The sequence below is a fragment of the Anas acuta genome, chromosome 18 (assembly GCF_963932015.1).
Source record: "Anas acuta chromosome 18, bAnaAcu1.1, whole genome shotgun sequence".
Taxonomy (NCBI): Eukaryota; Metazoa; Chordata; class Aves; order Anseriformes; family Anatidae; genus Anas; species Anas acuta.
The window spans coordinates 11,856,823-11,875,010 of NC_088996.1; the positions used below are offsets into that span (position 1 = coordinate 11,856,823).

Below are 18,188 nucleotides of genomic sequence, written 5' to 3' on the forward strand. Positions count from 1 at the left end.
ACCCGCGAGGAGCAGCACAGGCGCCGCGTCCCGAACGGCTGCTGGCAGCTTGCTCGTAGGCAAACAATAACCCCCAGCTCAGCCTTAAACGGGTCAGGAGCCTTTCAGTCCACGGCCTGGCACCGCCTCAGCTTCTGAAGCCCAGATCCCTCTGCCATGAATAGGACTTCGGCGCCTAAGTCCATCTGGCCCCCACTTCACAGCATCGCCCCAGACGCCCAGTCTGGGCAGCTCCGGGGGTGCTCCCAACCCTCCTGGAGATCACGCAGCTGCTTCCAGTCCTCCTCGAATCCTGCAAGGCACTGTGACCATGCCACGATCCCAGGCCCCCGCGAGCTCCGTGTCCCTGAGCTTTGGCAGGCACCAGCCCGAGTCTGGCACAGGGACCGGGAGCTGTTCAGAGCATCTCCCTCCCCTTGGGCAGCTTGGAGGAGCCTTTCTGCTGAAGGCTTGCTCCAGCTCCTCGCTAATTACATTAGTCTCTCTCAGCCGTTATATAATAAATGAAAAATGCGTTTGCCTGGGTGTCAGAAGAGGGGACTGCCAGGAGCCAGGGCTCACGAGAAGCAAAGCTGCGCCCCCAGCTCGCCACGACGGGTAAGACCCCACCAGCACCAAAGGTGCCTTTTCCCCCCCATCTGTTCACTAACAGGTGGCACAGACAAGATTTTCAGAGATCAAAGCAAGCTTTCACTTATTTAAGCCCCTTAAAATGCCATTTAAAGTTTGACCATGTGTTACTTTGCCCGGGGTAAGCAGACATCTTTCTCCCCGGAGCTGGGGGGCACTCAGCTTCTCCGCAACATGTTCAAAGCATCCTCTGTGCTCACCTCCCTTCCTCACGGCTCTCACCAGCCCAGGAGAAGCAGGGGAAGAAGCTGAAACACTGACAAGAAGCTCAGGCTCAGCAGGGCTTTAGCACATCAGCATTGCTCTGGCTTAGCCCTGGCTGTGGAGCCATGCGCCCGGCACCAGTGCTTGGCTGGAAAAACAGCCAAGGGAAAAACAAGCAGAGTTTTAGTGTAGAAACCAGCCATAGATGTGTACAGAGCTGCTGGTAAAGTCTCTTGAAATTTGGGGAGATAACTTTTCATCAAAAAGATAAAGGAACTAACTCTTGCAATACTCAGCTTTTCACCAAAATTTCTCCTAAGCCAAGATTTTGGCACAGAAGAAAATAAAGAACAAGTACTTTTGGATTACATCTCCCCTGTAACCACATGCAGACCCCCACCCTGCTCTCCCTGCCTGCCTCGGGCTCTGTGCTGCTGCAAAACCTCTCCCCTGCCACAGGAAAGCAGCAACAAGCACCTTGAAGAGATGGAAACAGCCAGGGCAGGCACAAAGAGGTGACGCAGCTGGTGCCAGAGATGCAGCCACAGGACTGCCAGCCCTGCATTTTGTCTTTGCACCCCAAAACAGCCCCTCTGCCACCAGCCTCTCGAGATGCCCCAAACCCAAGAAGCAAACACAGGCTGCAGAGCACAGCAGTTAAAAGATAAAGCCCCAATTGTGCATCCTTCCCCCGGCCAAAACAGCGCCGGGTCGCCTGCGTCATCCTCCAGACAGCAGCACCCACAAGGCCGGGATCTATTTTCTGTTTGTTTTCCCAATTTCTCAGCAGCAAAGCAGGCCAGTTGGAAAGAAAAGTACTAAAAAACAGAGGGGAGGAGAAGGGGGGTGGGTGGGAATTAACTCCTTGCGATCGGGTTGTCCATCTTCAAGAGATTTTAATCCTGCCAAAGCAAGGTCAAAGTTGAACGTGGGGGTAAAGGGCTTGGGTTTGCCCTTGGGAGCAGCTCACAGCAGGCGGTACTCATGGGGACCTCATGCTTCCAACCGCCTCACCCATAAAACCTCTGCTCTGGGATCTCTTTTGTAATGGTTTAACATTTCTTTTTAACTTTCTCCTTGCAGTGAGACAGCATCACCTCATCCCTGGGCTGGTGGAAGACCTCGAGCCCTTTGCTGGAGGAGATGCAGGCAGAAGGGAAGGGGGCAGCAAATTCCCCAGGGACATCACTGGGGCAGCTAATGGGCAGTGGTGGAGGTGATGTTATGGCCTCACCCCCGGCCCCATGGTGGGGTGACCCCCCCATAGCCCACCCCATGACTTCCCCATCACCCCCCCAGCATCCCCATGGATGGCACCAGTGGGACAATGCTTAGAGACAGGGGGGTGGCTGTGTGGCACCCACCCATGCTCTCAGCAAAAAGGGGAAGACCCACAAGCAAGGCATCCACCCAGTGCAAAGGTCAGGGTTTGGGGGCATTTTAGGGGTGCAAACTCATCAAAAGCCCCCAACCATCTCCAAACACTGTGGTTATGTGGTGCCAGCCTGCTCACAGGTCCTGCTGCAAGTCTGCATCAAACGGGCATCACCAGCCTGAGCCGGGCAGGGGCTGGCACCAAACTGACCCCAGGGGTTGGGGTTTTTAACCCAAACTCATCCCAGGTCAGCTCCAGGCTGGGAGCATGATGTAAGGCAGTGGTCACACTGCGGAGAGAGCCCAGGCTGCAGCCTGGTGACAGCATCAGCACGGAAAGTCCCAGTGACACCGAGCCGCCACCACGGAGCTGCAGGCAGGGTCTGCACCGAGGCTTCAGGGCTTGGATTTCTTGCTAATGAAATCACTGCTAAATAAAAAGATCCAGAGGGGAAAGGAGGGGGGAACAGGGGGCAGTCAGCATGGATGTCAGCGCTGGGAGCACACGGGGAAGAGGATTAATGTGGCAGCAGTGTACAGAGGTCTGGGCTGAGCCTCTTGGGCACATCCAAGAGCAGTGTCCCCTCTCCGGTCCCCCACCTGGCATGGGAACAGCGTGACTCAATGGGTGACTCACCCGTCTCAACCCAAGCCAGTGATGAAGCATTTTGTTCAGCCGAGGTCTGGAGATTAACCCAAGCTCCCCAGAAGCTGCGTGTGCAGACTCAGGACCCCGCTGCACCCCCAGCCCAGGAGCAGCCCCCACAGCTCCGGTGGCCCTGGCACGGTGCCGGTGGCAGCTGGGCGCATCGAGCCACTCGTGGCCCATGCCTTGCTGGGGGCTCACCTGCTCAAACACCCTGCACGTCATTCCCCACGAGGTGCTGTTGCCAAAACAGAGGCTCAGCCACTCCCAAGAGATGGGAGAAAAACCTGGCTGGCAGCAGAGGATGGGGAGGGAGAGGCGCAGGGGTCCTGCTGCTGCCAGCCAGCCCCTGGGGACGGAAAGGTGGCACCTGGAGCAGTCCCACACAAGGGGCACGCTACATCCAGATGGTGATGAACATCACCAGGCTAACAGCTACAATGGATCAAGAAGGACCCAATGCCCAACACTAAGGGTCAGCCCCAAACTCAGTATATTGTTGGCAGCAACCAAAAAGGGAAAAAAAAAATCCATTTGGAGACAGGAACAGAGCTTCGGGGGGCAATGCTCCAAGCTGCGCCATCCTCAGCTCCTCCCTGCTGCAGCAGCACAGGTCAGGTAACGCACTACCTGCAACATAACCCTGGGCTCGTCAGTCAGCTGAGACTGAAATCATGGTTACCACAGCTTGGTGTGTTTGTTTAGCACCCTGGAGTCACGAGAAACACCAGGTTTTCTCAGGGAGCACCCATCTATCCCAGCTGCACCCGCTGCCTTTTGTCCTAGGGGTGGTCCCCAAGGACAGGAGCCTGGCCACCCAGGTGCCCCTGCTCCCCAAACGAGACCCAGGGGTCTTTTCCAGCACATCTCACCTGCTGCTCCTTCACAGGAGGTTTTTGCCACAAATACTAATTTAATTTGGATTACTGGGGGCCTGGTGCCATGAGGTCAGTCACAAAACACAGAGGTATCACGGATATCAGGATAATCTAATAGACCTGGCTGTCCACCAAGGGGTGAGCTGCTCAACAGCAAAGACAAAGGGGCCAGAGCACCTCCATGCTTCTGGTGTGCTCAGTGAGGTTTGCCAAGGACAGGCTGGGGATGCATTTTTTGGGAGCAGCCCCACAAGCCATCGGGTTTGAGCACAAAGGACCTGCACCACCCCAAAGCACCGACAGAGCAAACCTGGGCTCAGGGAAGCTGCAGAGCCACCCCAAATGGGCATCAGTACCACAAGAAGCCCCAGCCCTGCATCTCATCCCTCCGCTTTGGGGTTACAGCCAGACCCTCTGCCCCTGTTCCACCCAGCACCGAGCAGGTTCCTCCATCTGTGCTTGGGCTAAAAGCAGCAAAACCCATTTCCAAAAGCAGCTTGTTCTGAAAATACAACATCCCTCAGAGCTACAGAGAGCCCCCAGTTAAAGCAGTCCTAGTGCCTGCTGCTCCTCAGCTCCTGCTGCCAGCGCCAGCACCTCCCCTTGGCTCTCCCTCCCCTTGGCTCTCTCCCCTGGCTGCCATTGAGAAAAGCCCCGGGAGGAAGAGGATTTGTCAGCCTGTTCCTGCCCAACAGGTTCGCTCTCCTGTCCCACGTTATTACTGTTCCCAGGCGGCCTCCCCCCCGTAGGCATCTCGGGGCACGTCCGGAAGCGATTACGATCAGCTACAACAACGTTCGAGCGGCTCCAGAGCCCGGCCGATGCAGAAAACACCCCGTCCCTCCGTTTTATGAATGAGCAAACCCGGGTGCTTTCTATAAATGTCAAGATAAATTACCTCTGGGCATTCCCCTCCCACCGCCGCAGCTTTTCATGGAGACATCAACCCGAGTTCCTTTGTCCTGCGGAGCTGGGAGGGGGACCAAAGGAGCAGGCAATAATCGTGCCCAGATCCCCAAGGTTTAGCCCCCCCGATGCTATCTCTGACACTCACAGGGAAGCTTTTTGCTTTGGGAGGGAAGGGCAGAGCCTCCAGCTGCAGCAGCACTGTCAGGGGGAGAACAGCAAAAGCTTCATGGGGAGCAGCCCACGGTTTCCTCGCTCCCCAGGCTCGGTGGCTGTCAGATTTCCCCCCCATGGCGAGCATCTCAGGGGGCTCTGGGAGAGATGCCTCATCCCCACGCTGTCACTCCATGCCCTGCCATCCTTCCCCCCCTCCCCGGAGCTCTTTTTTTCCCCAAACATCTGGAGCAGCAGCAGCGCCCTTCAGTAAAGGTGATTCACCTCCTCTCCGCATTGATAAGGCGCACCTAAAAATACACAGAGATAGCGATCTGAAGCACAGGTGTCGGCTTTTCTGGCACAGCACAACAGGGCCTGAAGAGCAGGGAAATAACCAAGCAGTGTGCTCAACCACCTGAGCTCATATTTTGGAGTTAGGAGCAGGGTATGGAAAGAAAATCCCATCTCAGGGTGCTCCTCGGCACAGGGGGCTGCCAGCAGCAGGCTGCTCGTAGCCAACGGACAGCACCAAGCAAGTGTCAAAGCCTCTTGGCCAGGGGTGAGGAAGAGCTAGGAGGCATTTTGGGCACATTACCGGTGCCACCAGCACATCAGCTCAGCCAGGGCTACCCAGGGATCCCAGCAGCAGCACTGCACCTGCACAGCATCGCCGGGTCCCCCCCAAAAACAACCCAGGGACAGGGAGCTGGGAAGAACACCAGCAGCTCCCTTCAGGCCCTGACATGCCAGACAGGCTCACTTCGGCGCTGTACCTTATCCAAACATCTTCATCTCTTTCATAAACTCGCTCCCTCCTTATCAGCCGTCGGGAGGAACCGCAGGAGCTCTAGCGGCTGAAGTGCAGGGCAGAGCGCAGCTCACCAAACCCCCCCCCAGCTCCCCGGGGGTCAGCGGCAGTTCAGTCCCCGCGGATTCATTCACGTGTTCTCAATCACGTACTGGGAAATGAGGCTGGAGGTGAGAGCTTTCTCTGTGCTCACAGGAGGGGGGGTTCTGCAAATATTAATTTCGGTTCCCGTGACTAACGCGAGGCCGTGGAGAACCAGCAGCGCTTCTCAGAGCCTGGGCTCCTGGAGCCATGGCAAGAAAAAAAAAACTCTGCTTTACAGTTTGCTTTTTAAAAAGTGACATTTCTGCAGCAACAGGCTGCCAGGAAGATTTTTTTCTGGGTGACTGGAACACACCCCAAAGGGCTAAGCAAGGACTCAGACCTGCTCTAAAAGGAATCGCTCTGGTTGTGCGCGCCCATCGCGTGTATATTAAAGCACATGGGGCTGGGGTACTGCAAAAACTGCTCCTGCAGCTGAGCAAGCACACGAACACAAGCAGCAACGATATTTGCAAAGGGTGCACGTTAAGCAGGGAGCTCACGAGGGTTTGCCTGCCGGCAGAGCTAACACACACCCTGCTGCAGGATCTGTGCCATCCGCCCGGCCAGGCTGCCCACTGCAAACCTCCATTAATAACAGCTCCAATTTGCATTTTGGCATTTCACTTTTTTCCCCCACAATTTTGGCAACCCTGTGAAGAGAGCAGGCAGGGAGAAAAGCCCTTCCACAGCAGTCAAAATTCCCCATTTTTTGCCAAAAGCACCTGATAAAGCAGGCAGCCCGCAGGGACGGGACAGGGGGACTCCCAGCCCCGTCCTGCCCATATTTAACGAGGCATTAACCAAAGACAGCAGCATGAGGGCAGGTGCATTTCCCACACTCACACACCCTGGCAGGGCTCAGCTCAACACACAGCTTTCCAGGATGAGGCCAGAGACACAGCCCAAATTGCTGGAGGCCAAGGAGGTGCCTGGGGCAGAGGAGCCACCAGCAGGTTCCTCGCCCAAGCTCTTGACCTCAGGACCTCCCTCGGGCAGCTGTGCCCTCAGTGGCATCTACTCCTTGCTCCCATGCAAATTGTTCTCCACCTAAACTTAAATATTTGCCGCTATGGAGCTTTGGAACGAGCAGCTGTGAAGGAAAGGAGAAAATCACATTTTCAGGCTGCCCAAGGGCATCATCCTTGGGCACAGCAGCAAGGTCTGCCCAAGGAGGAGCCGAGCCCTCTGCCAGGGCAGGCCAGGCTTGTTGGTAAACTCTGCTGGGTGGAAACACAGCTGGGAGGTAATTCAGCAGCAGGTTGTGGATGGAAACAGCCCGCTCCTTCCTACAGGAGGCTCTAACAGGGCACGGAAAGATCTCTCTGGGGAACAGGGAGCAAACAGCACCCGAGGCGCCTCAAACTCTACGGAAGGAGACCTCAGAACAGCGGAGCTGGGCTGGATTAGATGGCCAGATAGGTTTTTCCCTAGATTTAATCTTTTTAATTCATTGTCATTCCCATAATTACGTTCCGTGTTTTTAATTAAGGAAACCACAATATCATTTCAAGGAGACAGCCGAACAAAGGGCTGGCTGGCTCTCAGCAGAGCTGGGATGTGGCTTCCAGCTCCCAGGTGCGTGGTGATGCTGGCGAAACAAACCACTGGCGACCTGTGGCAGGTAATTTCTCCAAGGGGGCTTTTCCTCATTGCCCACGTACTCCTCTCAAATCAGCCTCTGGGGGCTGAGCACAACCCAGTTGAAAGGGACCTTCAGCATCTTCTTGCGTTACCAAGGTGAGCTCCAAGACATTGCCAGACACGGGCCAACACGCTCCTTCCCCAGGAGGAAAAAAAATAAATCAGTGATTCAGCCTACTGGGAGCTAACATACTATTAGAAAAAGCCCATGGGATCCACTGGGGCAGAAAATCCTCCATCCAGATCTTCTTTCTACACAAATGGCTCCACTATGCCTATTTTTTCCTGTACCTATATTGCCTTTAATTAGCAGTTTATGGTGCTCTGTATAAGTGAATGCTCACACAAGTAACCTTCAGCATCACTCAGAGAAGCCAAAGGACTTGCTGTGAAGTCAGAGCTGTGTTGACACCAACAATAACGCCCAGCACCATGGGGCTTGGCCTGCCACCAGCAGCTGGTGGCTCACCCATCGCTGTGCACCATGGAAAGAGGTGCCAAGGGACAGCAAGACCCATCTGCAGCACCTCAACAAGCATCACTGTGCTGACCCAACGCTCCCCTGCCCGCAGGACCAGCTACAAACCCAGCAACATCTTCCATCCCTCTGAAGTCAGATCAGCATGAAAGAAATAGGGGCTGAAGGGAATTGCAGGAGAAATCTTGACTCGGTGATGGATCTCTGGATAGTTGGCTCCCAAAGCATCGCTCCTATTAAAGTGATGAGCCCCACACCAGAGTTAAGGCTCTCTTCAGTCTTTGTTTTTAATCACCCTCACTTAATGAGGGCCAAAAAAAAGATCAGGCATACAGCTATAAGGAAGAAGTCTGCAGGTCAAAGAGGAAAACGAGGCTGGCAGCCACCACGAGCATCAGCATGGACACAGCAAGGACAGAAACCGAGCAGAGCTCCGGGCTCCTCCACCAGCCAGGAGCTATGGGGGACTTGTGCCCAGCCCAGGGATCCAGCAGCAGCATCCTGGCCCCACAAGGCAGATGGACACCAACAAAAACCCACACCCCAACCCATCACAGTCCCGCTATCACCTCCCCAAAAAGCCAGCCAGCCCTCGCACCTCTCACCCCAAACCCATATTGGAGAGGCGGCAGCTTTGCAAGGACCCCGCTTCCCTTTAAAAAGGGGGCAGAGGGGGAAGTCCAGACCCATTTCTTCATTCTTCAGCAATGATTAATTATCTGCCTTGGCAGAGTGTGAAACACCTCGCTAGTTGTAGGCCGGGCTGAGTTATTGAGTGAGAGCGCTCTGAAAGCTCCCCCCACCCCAGGACTACAGAGCGAGGGCTGCAAAGCGAAATTAAAGCGCACGCTGCTGAAAGGTACGAGGCACAGCACGCCTTTTGTGGGGAAAAGGGCTTGGGGACTCACCCTGTAATGAGAGGCCACCTTCTGAAAATTAAAGCAGCCCGGACTAGTCCACAATTAAAGCAGCTGGCGGCTGTGTCAGCAGAAACACCCTGCTTGAAGCTGGGTCAGGTCCCACATCAGTCCCCCCCCCTCCCCAGGCACGGAGCAGCCCCAACCCGCTCCCAGGGATGCTCCTGCAGCAGCCACAGCCCCACAAGGAGCAGAGGGCATTTCCCACAGCGTGGCACCGAAGGGGAGGTGTCGGGTAAGGCTGTGACCCCAGGAGGACATCGGTGAGCATTTAGTGAAGCAGAAAGGCAAAGCCTCACTTCGAGGCATCACTCCTGATTTGGGTCGTGGTGCTTCCTCCACCACAGTGCTTTCCAAGCAAGATGTGGCTCAACCAGTTAAAAAAAGATGAGAAAAGCAATATTCTGCTTTTCCTTCCCCAAAATCACTTAGCCTGGCAGCGCTGCCCACCACCCTCAGCCCAGTGTTTCTCCAAATCCCGCTGCAGGACCTGCGCAGATGGGTGGCTGCTGTCATTTTGCCATCCCTGGAGGTGCAAAACTCTTGGGTAACAGCAGGCAGCTCTCCCTCCTCGACAGCTGAAATTAAACAGCAGGAGGGGTGGATTTTTGTCCCCCTCTAGACCTAACTTGCTTCTCTTTCCCAGTCACTCCGGAAAGGATCTGTTCTAGTCTTGAGGAAATAAGTGTTAAGGACCAAAAGGAGCCGGGCAAATTATGCAAGAGATGCCCCCAAATCCCCAGAGCAGAACTTGCCCAGGAACACTGCTCCATTACGAGCACTGAGACTCTCCAGGACAGAAACGTGGCCACACAGAGAGGGGAATAAACCCAGCACAGAGCGATCCCAAGCACAACACGCACGGGTAGCAGAACACCCTGGTGCCAGAGCAAACCCCAACCCTAGAAGAAGGCACTGCCCCTGCCAGCACCCCGTGTGCCAAGCGGGTGCAGGGCTCCAGGGCTGTCAAACCATCACCTTTCACCAGATCCTTCAGCAGGATTTATGCTTCCCTCCCACACGCTCCTGCCCTTATCCAAAAACTCCTTTGCCAGCCTCCTGCTTTGCAGGATCTGGCCCTGGCCTCTCCTCCGCCCCCGGCTGGGTGCGTCCTCCCCATTTGCCGTGCCAAAGCCCCAGACAGGGTGGGAGGTGACATTTCCGCCCCGTTCTGCTGCTCCCAGCCTCCCGCAGCCCCACCAGGCTCCGAGGGGAGGAGGTGTGGGAATACGGGGGCAGAGCAGCGTGGACAGAGGACCAGGAGTTAACTCCTGGTGTCCTGAAGGATGCCGTGCCACCGAGAAGCACCTCCTCGTGCACTGGCAGGAGGGGAAGCTCCAGTGCTCCTTGAATTTGGGTAGGTGAAGGCTGGAATTCATCAGCCAGCAGGACATCATATGGTGTTGATAAAAAGGTTGCAATTAATTACCACATCCCTGAGGTCTTGTATTCTCCCCACCAGACCAGAGCATCCTATGGACCATGGAAAACTGGGACCACTCCCCCCGTACAGCACCGCTGGTAGCCCACAGACCACCCCAGGCAAACTGCTCCCTCCCCAGCCCAGCCACGTGGGGGTGTTCACCACCTCTTCCCAGCTACCTACACTTTGAACTTGATGCAAAACCTCCCCCCTTTTGTCACTGACATGCCTTGAACCACCCAAAAACTTGGGAAGTCATACAGGAGAAGGAGAGGAGACCTGCAGACGAGTTCACTCCGCACCGCAGCATCCCTGGGAGGTACCCGCTCACCAGCAGGTGCCAGAGCCCGGGGCAGTTTTTCCCCAAAAGCCGTGACCCTGCTCAGTGTTTGAGGACACCAGGGCAGGAGGAAGCTGGGTGAGGACTGCACTGAAAACCCCAAGGCAATCTGCTAAGCTTCAGGACAAAGGACACCAAAGGGCACCCTGCTCAGCTCACACAGCCAGGAGCACCAGCACCCAGAGGAGGGGGCTTTTCTTTACAGGAGCCAGGACCCCTTTATGTCCCACCTTTAGGATGTTTGCACCCAAGCATTTTTCCCCATTAAAATCATTTTGCTGGAAGCAGCTTTCACTTGAGCTTTGCAACATTTCACCACCTCCACGCTGCGCAGCTGCTCCTGAGCAGCACCGAGCTCTCCTGCCTCCTTGGGACACCGGATAAACCCCCTGCAGCCAAACCACCTCCTTGCCTACACCCTACCACCCCTGGAACAGCGATGTAGGGAGAGCAGAGCACTGCTGAGCAGCTCGGTGCAGCCACAGACCGAGGTCCCCATCCCTCTCCAGGAGCCAGCCCGCGCCTGGCTCTGCCCTAAGCCCATCATGTGCGGCCGGCGCTCGTGCCAGCAGCAGCCGCTGCGCCGCCTCCCAGCTCCAAATCAGATTAAACCCACCGAGCCGCCGGGGCCATGCAGGTTGTGTCAGGGTAATTAAATCAGATTTGCTCCCCCTCGCCGCCTTCTCCCCTTTCCCAAAAGGAATTCTTAATGACTGGGGAGAGCTAAGGCAGGGGGAAGGGTCGCTAGCATCACACGGGACTGCTGACAGGGGAGAAATCAGGAAATGCAGTGCTTAATTCTCCACTTATAATCCTCCACAGGCACTAAAAACACCCAGCTGGGGCCAGGACTCGTGGCACCGTCCACACACAGCAGCAGCAGCGATTGCCAAGGCAGGGATTCACCCCAGGTCTGGTGCCTGCAGAGCCCTGAGCTTGTTTTGGGACACAGGGTAACGCATGCTGGTGAAGGAGGGCTGCAGAGCTAAAGCAGGGGTCCTGGTTTGAGTTCCCCATCCTCTTATTTCTCTTATTTCTGCCCCCCCGAGAGCAGCAGTGCCACCCCTGCACAGCTCGAGGCCGCGCAGCCCAGAGCTCTTCTCAAGCCGCACGCAGCCAATTCACACCCAGCTCAAATTGCTCAAGACCAAAGGCAATTACGGGTTGGGGTTTGTTGTTTTCTGATGGCGGGTTAGATGGAGCGCGTTCCAGAAACCACCGGCACCGCTTTTCCAAAAAAAAGGAGCAGGAGAAAAGGAGAAAAAGAGCAGGAAAAAAGGGCAGGAGAGCTGGAAGGGCAGACCCTGGCGAGGATGCCTCCCAGGCACAGCCCCAAACCAGGCTGACAGCACTGCCATATGACCATATTTTATTTTTTTTTCTTTCCTGGGCTGACACAAAGCCCCCCAGGACCTCCAAGAGCCACGACCCTGTTGTCCAGCTTCTCTCCAGCAGAGCCCTGGACTTGTTGCACCTCCACATGGCCAACAGCTCCTGCAGGATGGAGACGGCGCATTGCAGGAGCAGCAAGACCAGCCCTGCCCCATCCCATAACCCCCTGGAGGGGCCAAAAAACCCAAGTTCTGCTGCAAACTGAGAGCTTGGTCTCTTCCTTCCCTCTAACCATGCTCAGAGCTTCAAGGGTCACCTTGGACCCAATCCCCAGGTTTGCCTGCGGAGATGGTGGTTGGAAGCCACGCTCTTAGCATTTAAATACCCATTTGGCTGTATTTTTAGCCTGCAATGAGGCTGGGACTGGGAGAGATGTTTGGTTTTCTCCTTGCTCTTTGGGCGCACGCACCCAAACACAACACAAAGCAGTCGTCACCATCACCACCGCCGGAGCAATTCTCTCCCCTCGCATTCCTCCGCGCGTTTCCACACCGCGGCACACACCCACACCCCCAGGAGGGGGAAGCCAGCCTTCCAATTACAGCAATTAACGTTATGTATATTAATAAATGAGTCTGGTTTTCCCAACAGGGTAACCTGCAGGGGCTTGTTGGCAGCGCTGGGAGGCCCTTTTTGCAGCGGGGGGTGGCAGAGCGCTGGCATTTGGGGGATGAGGCCATGGGGGGGCTCCAGGAGGACCCCAGCACGCATCCTGCCCTGGTGCGGGGAGAGGCTGTGGGATGGGACCACCGCTTCCACTCCAGCTTCTTCCTTTCTTCCCAGCCTGGGAGGAGATTTTGGATGCCGAGGGTGGATGCAGGTCTAAAGGAGCTGCTTGCTCCAAGTCCTGCCCTTCCTCGTGGCCTTCCCAAATTCTTCCCAGCCTGTTTTCCTTCTCCGATTGGGAACGAAAACGTGCAGGGAGCAAGACCAGACAGAGGGAGAGGAAACGGTGGTTTTTACCCCAGCATCCAAGACAAATTATGCCGCTCATTACGCAAGCCACCCATTCCCATCGCCGGGTGCAGGCAGACGATGGGGTAATTCCACCTTCCCTCGAGCACAACCGAGCCACCCCACAGCCCCACAGGCAGCCTCTTCGCCCAGCACCGAGCTCGCACACCTCCACCCTCCCCCGGGGAATTAAGAGAAGGGTTTAAGAGGCTATCCCAAAATCATCCCGAAGTTTTCACGCAGTCATCCCTTCCCCTTTCTGCCTGCCAGGATTGTCCCACCTGGTCCCTGGGGCCACCACGGCTCTGCCCATGCCGCTCCCCCCTCGCTGGGTTTCCAGCTCTTGCTGCTCCCCCCCAGCGCAGACGATAATATCGCGTTTTATATGGAAAGCACTAAAATGGGATCACACCTTTTAAAAAAAAGATATTTCCACCTCGCTGCCCGCAGCCAGGCTTTGCCTTTCCCACCCCCCCCTCCCCACCCGAGCTCGCTATCAGGCCTCTAAGCCCCTTTAATTGAAAAAATGTGATTTCGGCTAATTGACAGCAGATGAGTTACACTGCAAGAAGGCAGGGGAACATTTGATCAATTTGATTTATGGCAGCAGAGAACCGACCTTCCCAGGTCTCTGCATCCCACTTCCAGCCCCGCTGCCAGAACAGTTCAGCTGGCAAAAAAAAAAGTAATTAGTGTTTAATTTCTTAACAATTTTTTTTTTACCTCCCTTTTAATTGCTCTACATAAAACTGTCCTAGAATTTTACAGCCTCCAAACCTACGTCCCGGTCCAGCCCCCTCTTTGCTGGTTTTAATTAGGGCGAGACACGGCTGGCACGTTAATTTAAAGAGGAGGAGAGGGGGGGACATCAGACCATGCTCCGGGAGGGTTTTGCCATTACAGGCACCAACCTGCAGTGTGAGCAGGGGGGAGCAGAGACCTGAGGGCTGCTCTGTCCTGTCCTGATGGGAAGATTTGACTTCTGGTTGCCAGAAGCGAGCAGAGGGAGGTATTTCCAGCAGGAGAATTTCCTCTCCTTCAAGGCAACAGAAACACGAAGGCTTAGAGCAGGGGGGGGGGAAACGAGCTTAGCTTGGAGAATTTGCTACCAAGCAGCTTTGGGGCTAATCGACATTCCTGCGGGATTGGGGCTGGAGGCGCCCCGACGCTGCTGCTGCCTCTGCAGAAGGGATTTGGGGGATGCACGGCAGCGCGCACCGAGTCCCCACGTGAACTTTTTAAAGGATGCTCCCAAAGCATCCCCATCCCTACCAGGGGGACAGCCAAAGCCAGGTTGCATCCTCAGCTACAGGGGGAGGGCTGCAGTCCCTGCAGCATCCTGGAGGGGATCACATCCTCAGCCCTATCCCAGTTTGCACCCCCTGATTCTCTGCTTCAGCCCATGGGGCCAGCTCCACAGCCCACACACGGGCTCAAAAACCCAGTAGGTATTACATTAAAAACACCACCAGGGAGCATCTCCCTAGGAAAGCATGTTAGGATTAAAATAATTGAGGGACACCCTCACAGCAATGCTGCAGCCTGCCCATGCTGATTATTTTCTGAGGTGATGGGGGAGAGGATGCTGCCAGTGCCACCAAATTGTGCTGGGAGGTGAGAGGGAGCAGAGCACCCTTCCCCTTCCCCATTCAGCCCTTTTCAGCCAGGGCAGGGACCTTTTGCAGCCCAATTTCCAGCCTATGCCACCTCCTAATTTGACAAACATTATTATGGGTTTCAAGAAAGCCATGGGGAAGGCAGAGGTGAGAGATGTGCCCAAGGGACAGCTGAAACACCAGCATGTCCCTGGCAGGACACCAGCCCAGCCCAAACCATCCCTCTCAAGGGACCAGGCACCTCCCAGAGAAATTCCTGTGCAGAAGGTAGGAGAGATGCAGGAAGCCTGGGTGGACAAGGGAGAAGGGGAAGAGTTGAAGAAACAGCTGAGAAATACCCGATGTAACGGGAAGGAGACCTATCTGCCCCCATTTCCTAAGCTTGATCCCATATAGGGAATCTTGGGATTCCTGGAAAGGATTTTTCCAGGGGAAAACAGAGGATGAGGCCCTTAATGAACAGACAGCAGGCTTGGATTTGCTCAGCTGTGTTGTCTGAAGAGCAAAAAAAACAATAACCAGCTATTTCATCCCCAGGTTCAGCCCTCCTCGCTCACTAAATCCCTTGGCAACATCGCACCGAGGCGATAGCTGAGGCATGCAACCCCAGCCCTGCTTATCTGCAGCTTACGCAGACCTCAGGCAAGTCCAGGAGCCCAGAAAACCACACAACAACCCGAGAGGCTCAACCTCACCCTCCCACCCCAACACCACCTCCTAGCACAGCAGGAGGAGCTCAGGGTCCCCGCACCAAGCTGTGGTTGCGCAGCCCCAGCACAGAGCAGGTAATTGGTGCCAAAATCAGGAGCACCTGCAGGGAGGCTCTGAAAAAGGCTCAGAAAGCTGGGGGGGTTGGCAGGAGGGCAAAAATCCCCCCCGAGGTGCTGAGCCTTGCTCGAGGGTGTGCCTCGCTACTGGAAGGATTAAACAAGGGAGAAAAACTCTCCGCAACCCAGCCCTAAAAGGCACCTTGCAGGGACCAAAGGCACTGCTCCCCAGAAACGTTTGCAGCTAGAACTTGGCTCAAATTTACTTGGCAATAATAAATATTCTTGTTAATCACAATAATTTGCACAGCATGGCCACAGGGAGCTCTGTAGGCACCCAGCATACCTGGTGCTGGGTGTGCACAGCTGAGAGCCCCTGCCTCCAAGAGCTTTTACATTTCTCCACAATTCTCCCACCTGGCTTTCAAAGACCCAAGAACTTAAAAAAAACTCAAAAGCCTTCTTCATCCTTCTCATGTGTAATGAAAATTACCATGCAGCTTTTTATTTTTGTTGTTTTATTAAATAAGAGCCTGCAATTGGAAGTTAAAGCCAACTTTTTAAGCTTTTGCACAATGGTGGCAAGGGGATACGAGACCCCCTCCTGACTCAGCTACAACAGAACTTTCCCTCTGAGGATGGGAGGGGAAAAATCCAGCATGGCAAGACCAAGGTCCCCAGATTTACACACAAATCCCACCTTTTGGATGGCTCCAGACCAAGCTTAACCAACTTTGTGCTCTGTGGTGTGCTCCCCACTGCCCTTTCTCCCAGGAGCAGCAAGGAGCTGAAGCTAACCACATCCCTCTTCCACTTACAGGGCAGCTAACAGCAAAATCCAGCATTTTAGGAGAAAAAAATAAAAGTTCAACCAACTCACCAGCCAGAACAGCCCAGAGAGCAGCTTCTTCCCCAAAAACAAGCCCCAAAAGCTGCAGCAGCTGCACCATGCTCAATTTAAAGGGCTCACCAACAAGGTGCACCTGAGCAGGGCAGGGATTTTGTAGGCAGGGGCTGCAAAATGTACCCAAAGGAGAAGAGTTTTGGGTCCTTCCCAGCTGTGCTGGCTGATGGAGAGCACCGGTGCCTCCATGGGGGTGAGGATGGGCAATGCTGGATTTGTTCACTTGGTTTGTTCCTTTAAAAATTGCAATTGTCTGCTCTTGTTCACGAGACAAATGGCTGTGTGTGGAGGAGCCCAGAGGAAGAAGTCCCAAATAACACATGGGAGGAAAGACAGGAGAAACCCAGATTGAGTTCCCCTTTGATTTAGATTAAATTAAATCAGATCTGGCCGTTAAAGCCTCATTTTCTCATAGGGAGGTAACGTGTGTGCCCTTTTTAACACATAAAAAAATAGTTATAGAAGGGAAAATGCATCTCCAGTAAAGCCCAGCCACTGGGGCTGCCCAAACCCCGTGGGCACAGCCTCCAAACCCGCGTGCTGTCAGCACCAGAGCAGGGCCTGGAAATTCCCCTGAGCCAGCCGGCAGCTCGAGCAGATGGGTTTTACGAGGCCTGGAGGAAAACTCACAGCTCGAAGAGCATCTCGAAGCGCCTGGAAACACGCACCAGATGCTGCCGGGACAGCTGAAGCGGGGCAGAGCCAGGGGTGGGGATGGAAAACTGCAAATAGGGGGAGTGGGGGGCGGCCTCCCCTCCTCCTACCTGCAGTGGCTCGTGGCTTCTAACCTCGTATTTATTCAAACCAAAGCACAGTATTGATTGACCACACGCTGCCCCTGAGCCTTCTGTATCCCCGTTGGATTCTGCTCCTGTTTTTTTCCAAGCAGAAGGATGGAGAGCCTCGCGGATGGGGCAGGACGGTGCCATTGGGGAAAATAAGCTCAGGGGGCTGCTGCCAGCTCCGGGCTGGACCTACAACACCCTCATGCTGCTCGAGGCTGGTACACCCAGGGACCCCAGCAGGTGCCCAGCCCCTCGCAGGATCAGATCTAAGCAAAAGGGAGACAGAAACATTCCCAAAGAGCCCCCTTGAGCAGGGCTGGCTCGGCGCAGCGCACGCCCTTATCAGCGCCCGTAGGCGCCAGGCGCTGCAGCACACAAAAGGCAAAAGGCAGCCCCTGGGCCGAGCCAGCTTGCCTGAATATTTGCCTTTGGTAAAAGCAAACTAATAAATCCCCGCGGGTTTATCCATGCTTCCAGTTTGTATTTATTCGCGCGGATGACAGGCAGGTTTTCCTGCTGGTTCCACGGGTAAATAGCACCGCAGCTCCCACACCCTTCCCCTTTTTAACGGCCTGGCTCTCTGTTTGCTCGCCGTCTCTAAACAAGCTGGAATTACACGACTGACCGCCGCTGAAGGCAAACAGCCTTTGAAGTCAATATTGGTTATGAGCTCGGCAAGGTCCGTGCCCGGGCGCTGAGCCCCCCCCCCCCAGCACCCGCACCCATCGGCGGCTCGGAGCAGGCTGGGATCAGCAGGGGGGCAGCCTTGGAAGGGAAGGGCTCTGCCAAAGGATCCCACAAGCGGATTTCCCCCAGCAGGGATGCAAATGATTTGCATCCCACTGCGGGGAAATGCAGTCACCTGGTGGCTGTCCCCTGGGCACGGCTCTTTCCAACCAGGGGGGTCATGAGCGTCAGCCACGGCATCCCCAGGGCGCACGGGGTTGGGGTTTTCTCTGCCTTCCCTGTGGGAATTCAGCCTCTTTGCCCCTCAGCTCGGCCATATGGACGTTTTGGTGATTCACACGCAGCCTACAGCGGGGTTTGACCTGTGCTGAGGCCAGGAAATGCTGCTCGTGGCAATGTGATGCCAGCCAGCATCGCTTCTAGCACAACCACAGGCACTGGGCCCATTTTTTGAGGTGTCTCCACCAACAACCCAGGCTGTTTTTAGCAGGCGAGGGACATTACAACCCCCCAGCAAGCTGAGACAACGGCTCTCGGAGCAAGCACAAAAATCCAGGTTTGCCCCGTGGGTGGGAATCCAACAATTTGCCCTGGGCTC

General features: G+C 55.3%; 1 protein-coding gene and 1 long non-coding RNA gene across 2 annotated transcripts in view; one reads left to right on the plus strand and one right to left on the minus strand.

Annotated features, from left to right (window-relative positions):
* LOC137841928 (uncharacterized) overlaps positions 1-16,181 on the minus strand; it is a 127,660-nt gene extending 111,479 nt beyond the window's left edge. The window contains exons 1-2 of the long non-coding RNA XR_011088837.1: positions 16,095-16,181; positions 742-878 (exon numbers count right to left, since the gene is read on the minus strand). This is a non-coding gene — a long non-coding RNA (uncharacterized lncRNA). The remainder of the gene's footprint in view (positions 1-741; positions 879-16,094) is intronic.
* Positions 2,519-18,188, plus strand: part of RPL38 (ribosomal protein L38) — a 289,914-nt gene continuing 274,244 nt past the window's right edge. The window contains exon 1 of the mRNA XM_068655412.1: positions 2,519-2,524. The gene's annotated coding sequence lies outside the window, so the exon portion shown is untranslated. The remainder of the gene's footprint in view (positions 2,525-18,188) is intronic.